The 7216-nt window shown below is 30.3% G+C and overlaps 1 long non-coding RNA gene across 1 annotated transcript; it reads right to left on the reverse strand.

The window, feature by feature from the left end:
* Positions 1–351: 351 nt before the first annotated feature.
* On the reverse strand, positions 352–1091 carry LOC120580188 (uncharacterized). The gene is made up of 2 exons (XR_005645874.1): positions 831–1091; positions 352–728 (listed from the first exon to the last, which is right to left on the reverse strand). It is a non-coding gene; the product is annotated as an uncharacterized lncRNA (long non-coding RNA).
* Between the last annotated feature and the right edge of the window lie 6125 nt (positions 1092–7216).

Consider the following 7216-nt stretch of genomic DNA (forward strand, 5'->3'; position numbering starts at 1 on the left):
TTGAGGGAAGTGAGATGGGATCTCAGATCTAGGAGTTTCTAGGTTGAAGTCAAGACGGGTAGGTCCTAGGTCTAGAGTTGTAAACGAGGAGTTTGCTGAGAAATTAGAATAAGGACTACACTAGTGGATTTCCTTCCTGGCTTGGTAGCCCCCAGAGTAGGTGTGTTTGTCACCGAACTGGGTTAACAATTCTCCTGTGCCTTTTATTTTCTTGTCTCTACATTTACGTATTTTATGTTAGTTAAGTACGATGTTTAAACATTAAACTCAACATTCGTTTTTGTGTGTCTGGTGTTGGAACATCGCATAGAACATCTTAAAACTAACGTGCTAGAATTTCAAAACCGAATCTCAAAGATATTGATATGAATAAATCTGCAAGCATTGAACAAACCAAAATAAACCAGAGACAAGTCTGAGAAAAATCAAACTTGTATTTTAACTGATGAAATAGCAACAGACCCGAAATAAAATACAAATTATTCCGGGTCCATGAAATTAGAAAGGGAAGTAAATACAAATTATTGGAAATTTTACTACCAGAATCTTATAAACGAGAACTTATGGAAATTTCTAACGGAATATTATAGGCACATTCACTCAAATGCAATCACAACGGCCCATCGGAAAATCCTCGTATGGCTCTGTAATAATCCTACACCAGTATCTTTTAGGAGGCAAGCATTTTTCCCCTAGACAATCTGCATTGCGTCGACATGGCACATATGCTGTGATAAAAAAAAATAGAATAAAAATATGTAACTAAAATGAGAAAAAATATTATGTAGGAAGGAACAAATAAAATTTGAGTAAAATAGAAAATGTATTACCATCAACGTTCATTGCAACAATAAATACTGAAAGCAAAATAATTATAAGATTAAACTTGACAATTTCAGTCATATTTTCTCCACTTTCGATGTAAGAGATAGAATATGTTTTTATCAATTTATGATTTATGAAACTTATTGTTTGCCTTACGTACATTAAATAGTTTTCATATCTGATGAAGATGTTAACAACCTTTCTAAAATTATAATCATTACTAAATATCTTTTAAGTAAATCAATGTGATATGTTTGTCCCTTTAGCCTACATAGTAAAGTGGTTACATAAAAACTTACAATTAAATCTTTTTAAGTACATCAAAGGGTCATGTTTTTAATTAAAAACTTACAATCATAATAATATAGTAACATAAAAGCTTATAATTAAATCTCTCTTAAGGACATCAAAATGTCATGTTTGTCTTTTAAACACCATCAGTAAGGAGGTGACATAATTTTTTTTTAACTATCCTCAAAATTCATTCTAATTTTATAAATTTCCTTTATTCTATAACCTAGAAAATGGAACTTATGACTTGACCAAAACAAAAAAAATGTGGAACTTACTAATGAGGTAAATTTTTGTTAGATTTGATGTGATTATTAGGCTACATAAGTTAATGTTATCATTGATATAAACAATATCAATTTCTCTGGTACTAGTATGGATACTTGTACCAATAATTGGCTAAAATTTGACATACTTAAATTATGGTTGATCTTAACCTAAAGCGATTATGCAACTCAATATATGCTCCCCCTACAGTCACAACATTATGATGAGTTGTTTTGTTTTTTTTTTTTTGGATATTATTTGTTTAAAAAATATTTAATCTCAAATTTTAGTTTTTGGATGCCATTTATTTTGACGCTAATTTTTTATGTAGCATCTATTATTTTAAATTACATCACTTTTGATCTTTGGTGGGATTTAATATATTATGAGTAGGCGGCATAGGATGGGGTATCTGTCTGTCAGACACAACTTGATGTCTCACCTATCTCTTTGCCTATAAAAAATAAAATCTTTCGTAGGATTTCACAGTGGAAAATTGTCGATGTTACTTATTAGACATTTTAACTGAAGATGTAGTGTTAATCTAACTTATAAGATTGCTCTTAGTCTATTATGATGATACAACTTAGTGTATGCTCCCTTTTTAAGCCCACCATTATGATGAATTGTTTTGTTAGTACTTGGATATCATTTTTCTAATTTTTTATTGTAAAATTTAGTTTTTTAATGTCATTCGCTTTCATGATATTTTTTTATTCAACCTCAATTATTACAAATTCCTTTACGTTTGGCCTTTGGTTGGATGTAAAAATGCAAAATAGCAGTCAATAAATTACACACTTATTATTAGTTATTTTAAAATGATGTGATTTTTTTTTAATTAAGTCTTATTTGTTGATAAAATAATTACCCAAAAATCGTCAACTTCAAAAAATTTATATAACTGCGGGAACATTCAGACAAATACATTCACATTCACATATCGCACCATTCACATATAACTGCGGGAACATTCAGACAAATACATTCACATTCACATATCCACATTCACGTGAAAAGTTATTTTGACAATTAAAAAGTTTTCTAACACCATATTTTAATACATTTATTAATGTAATAGTATTTTTTTCTTGATATAATCAAATTTATTATTTAAAATCTTTAAAGAGTATCTTTAAGACACACGTTAGAGTGCATTTTTATAATAGAGTGTATTTTTATAGTGTTGATGTACTTAAAGAGAAATTTAATTATAAGTTTTTATATAACCACTTTACTATGTAGGCTAAAGGGACAATAACAACACATTGATTTACTTAAGAGACATTTAGTAATGATTTTAATTAGAACAAAATTCAAATGCATGTGTAAGCATAGGGCAAAGTCAAAAATCAAGGGATCACCAACTTAAGTTTCAAGTTAGAGTCTTAGGCTCTCTAAGTCACAAATTCTCAACAAAAATGGGCACTCACCTCACAAAATCACTCATTGTAGAAGAATGTAATTGAGTCTCACTAAATTGTTTATCAGCGAATAAGTCCTGCTATAGGGTTGACAATAAACCTACTTTTCTACTATTTCTCTTGTGGAAGCAAACATGAATAAAAAAAGCACTCTTTAAAGTGCTTCATTTTCATTATACATGCTTCACAAGAAAATAGCTTCAAAAAGGTTACAAGTAAAATTCTAGAGGAACATGAATCAATGAGAGATTTCACTCGAAACATGGAGAAAGGGAGATATTTTGATTTTTTTTTTGGTTTTGTTCAAGGACATATAATGACTCGAAATCTCACATTTTTAGGGCTAACTTCTCAAGCATGGAGTTGGTTCATCAAACAAAAATTTACTTACCATCTATCCACACATACACAAGAATTAAAATTACAAGTATATTGTAACAAAATGTTCAAGCAAATGAGTAACTTGACTGTAATAGTCAAAGTAAGAAAAACAAAAGAAAACATAGATTAAAGAAGAACAATATTAGGTACCCCACTCCATATTTGAATTGGACATTATTCTCAATGTTTTAGCATGAAAAGGTAAATAAAGTGAATGAGTAATAAAAGCTCAAAAGATTGTTTGAAGAAGGATGCCTTATTGATTGGATTGCTTCACATCCTTGATATAAATCTAGATTTTGTCTTTATCTCTTGATGTAGCTTGAAGATCTGATCATGGTTATTAGTTTTGGGATTGGTGCATGGGTGTAGAAATTAGGATGATGGATGGGTTGTTATGTGTGGTTTTGGAGAATAAAAGAAAACAAAAGTAAAGAAATTAAAATTTGAGTATTATTTTTCCCATTCTATGTCATACTGACGTGCTCTGCAAAAATGACCAATATGCCATTCGGATTACATAATTCGGAAAAATACGAAATACATTTCGGATTACGTAATCTGAACTTCTTCGGTATATATAAGGAAGTTCACCTCCTATTTTACTGTTTCACTTTTAACCATCTCTCTAATTTTATAAAGATTGTTAACATCTCCATAAGATATGAAAACTATTTAATGTACGTAAGGCAAAAAATAAGTTTATAAACCGTAAAGTTATAAAACTATATTCTTTCTCTTAAATCCATAAATGATAAACTATGACTGAAATCCATAAGATATAGATCACTTTAGTTACATCATTTTATTTCGAAGGTGAGAAAAACACAAGAAGGGTGGGGGGTTGAATTGTGTTAGTTTTTTCTTCTTTTTAAGTCCAGAGTTCAGAGTATGATAAAGTTCAGATCCTGAAACAATGTTCATAGTCTAATGCAGCGGATAATGTAAAGATAAAGAGATAGAAGAGAAAGACACAAAACAATTATACAGGTTCCATCCACAATCTAGAAGTAGTCCTGTCCCCTTGCACTTCCAAGGAGAGTTTACTAAAATCAGAATCTGATTACAAATGCTCAAGTACACTAGCAAGAGACTTCAAATACTCAAGCACACAAGCAAGATGTTCCCTATGCTCAAGCAAAAAAGCAAGAGACTTCTAAACAAATAAATTACACATAATAAGTTTGGATTGAACACTTGATATACTATCAGTGGTGTTCACAATACGAATAAAATACAGACTCTTAAGACTCTAGAATTTCTAAGATATGAAAGTTTATAAGAAAATATTAGTGAACTGATGTGCAACAATTTCAGCCGAGTTTTGGCACAGGTAAATTATTGTTCAGTCTCTACAAATCTTCAAGTCTTCATTCCTTTATATAGAGGTATGAGACATACGTTGTAGAAGTGCCAGCACATCAAAAGATTCGTTTTAGAAGTTTGATCATCACCAATGATCTATTGCTTGATTTGGTTGAATTGTGTTAGTTTTTTCTTCTTTTTAAGTCCAGAGCTTAGAGTCTGATAAAGTTCAGATCCTGAAACAATGTTCATAGTCTAATGTAGCGGATAATGTAAAGATAAAGAGAGAGAAGAGAAAGACACAAAGCAATTATACAGGTTCCATCCATAATCTAGAAGTAGTCCTGTCCCCTTGCACTTCCAAGGAGAGTTTACTAAAATCAGAATCTGATTACAAATGCTCAAGTAAACTAGCAAGAGACTTCAAATACTCAAGCACACAAGCAAGATGTTCCCTATGCTCAAGCAAAAAAGCAAAAGACTTCTAAACAAATAAATTACACATAATAAGTTTGGATTGAACACTTGATATACTATCAGTGGTGTTCACAATACGAATAAAATACAGACTCTTAAGACTCTAGAATTTCTAAGATATAAAAGTTTATAAGAAAATATTAGTGAACTGATGTGCAACAATTTCAGCCGAGTTTTGGCACAGGTAAATTATTGTTCAGTCTCTACAAATCTTCAAGTCTTCATTCCTTTATATAGAGGTATGAGACATACGTTGTAGAAATGCCAGCACATCAAAAGATTCGTTTTAGAAGTTTGATCATCACCAATGATCTATTGCTTGATTTGGTTAATGTCCTAGGAGGGAATAATTTGAAATCCATTCCTTGTTTGGAGAATTAAACAGTGTAGACACAGTTGTAGTTGTACTATGTGCAGACAAGAGTCAAGAGTGGAGTAGTGGTTGTACAATTGTCCTTTTTATGCGCTCTTTAGTGAATAAGTATTCAATGCCTTCTAATTCCTCTGAAATTGTCGTTGCTCTAGGCTTTTATTCCTTCTCCAAACTTATGTCTTAAAATAACCAAATATAACTAACTCCAGGTTCTTAACTTGAAACTCTGACGAACTTCAGACTCTGGCAGTCAGCTTCTGATGTTCTTCAAACTTTGATGGTCTTCAGACTCTGACTTTCAACATAAGCTTGCTTTGTAAATTCCATTGCTCTCATTTGTTATTACAGAACCAATACTTAGTTTTAAGACTCGTAAAATTTTTAGTCTATGGTCCTGCACACTTGAACAAATATTAGCATAGCCAATTGAACTTTTAATTTCATGTTATCATCAAAACTTAAGCTGAAAATGTTAAACAAATTTTGTTCCAACATATTCTAGTTTTTATTGAAGCAATAATTCTATGTCAAGTCAATTTTGATTGTCAAGAGGATATGTGTTCCCCTCCTAAAAAGCCTTGGTGCGATATCTGAATATGAATGTATTTGTGTAAATGTTCCCGTAATTATATGAATTTGTTGAAGTTGATGATTTTTGGATAATTATTTTATCAACAAATAATATTTTATTAAAAAAAATCACATCATTTTAGAATGTTTAATAAGTGTGTTTTTTTTTTTTTAGGGAAATAAGTGTGTATTTTATGGACCGTAGTTTTTCATTTTTACATCCAACCAACGGCCAAATGTGAAGCAATTTCTAATAAAAGAGGTTGAATGAAAAAAGTACCATGAAAGCGAATGACATTTAAAAACTAAATTTTACAATAAAAAAAATAGAAAAATTACATCAAAGTGCTAACAAAACAATTCATCATAATGTTGGGCTTAGAAAGCGAGCATACACTCAGTTGTATCATCATAATCGACTAAGTAAGTATTTCATCAATTCAGCATAACACATCGACAATTTTCCATTGTCAAATCTCACCGAAGATTTTTTTTTATAGGCAATGAGATAAGTGAGACAACAAGTTGTTTCTGACAGACAGATACCCCATCCTATGCCGCCTACTCATAATATATTAAATCCCACCAAAGATAAAGTGATGTAATTTCAAATAATAGATGTTGAATAAAAATAATTAGCGTCGAAACGAATGACATCCAAAAATTAAAATTTAAGATTAATTATTTTTTATGCAAATGATATCCAAAACAAATAAAACATCTCATCATAATATTGTGACTGTTGGGGGAGCATAAATTGAGTTGGATAATCGTGTTAGGTTAAGATCAACCATAATTTAAGAATGCAAAATTTTAACCAATTATTGGTACGACTATCTATACTAGTACAGGAGAAATTGATATTGTTTGTATCAACGATAACACTAACTTAAGTAGTAGCCATAGCCTAATAATCACATCAAATCTAACAAATTTTTACCTCTTTAGTAAGTTCCACTTTTGTTTTTTGTAAGTTCCACTTTCTATCATGAAACGTTAAAGAATAAAGCAAATTTAAAAAATTAGAATGAATTTCGAGGATTGTTAAAAAGAAAAATATGTTACCTCCTTATTGAGGGTGTTTAAAAGACAAACATGACACTTTGATGTCCTTAAGAGAGATTTAATTATAAGCTTTTATGTTATCATATTATTATGATTGTAAGTTTTTTTATGTCACCTCTTTACTAAGGGTGTTAAAAAGACAAACATGACTCTTTGATGTATTTAAAAGAGATTTAACTGTAAGATTTTATGTAACCACTCTACCATGTAAGATATTTAGTAATGATTATAATTTTAG

Source organism: Medicago truncatula, chromosome 1, assembly GCF_003473485.1.
Source record: "Medicago truncatula cultivar Jemalong A17 chromosome 1, MtrunA17r5.0-ANR, whole genome shotgun sequence".
NCBI classification, from domain to species: domain Eukaryota; kingdom Viridiplantae; phylum Streptophyta; class Magnoliopsida; order Fabales; family Fabaceae; genus Medicago; species Medicago truncatula.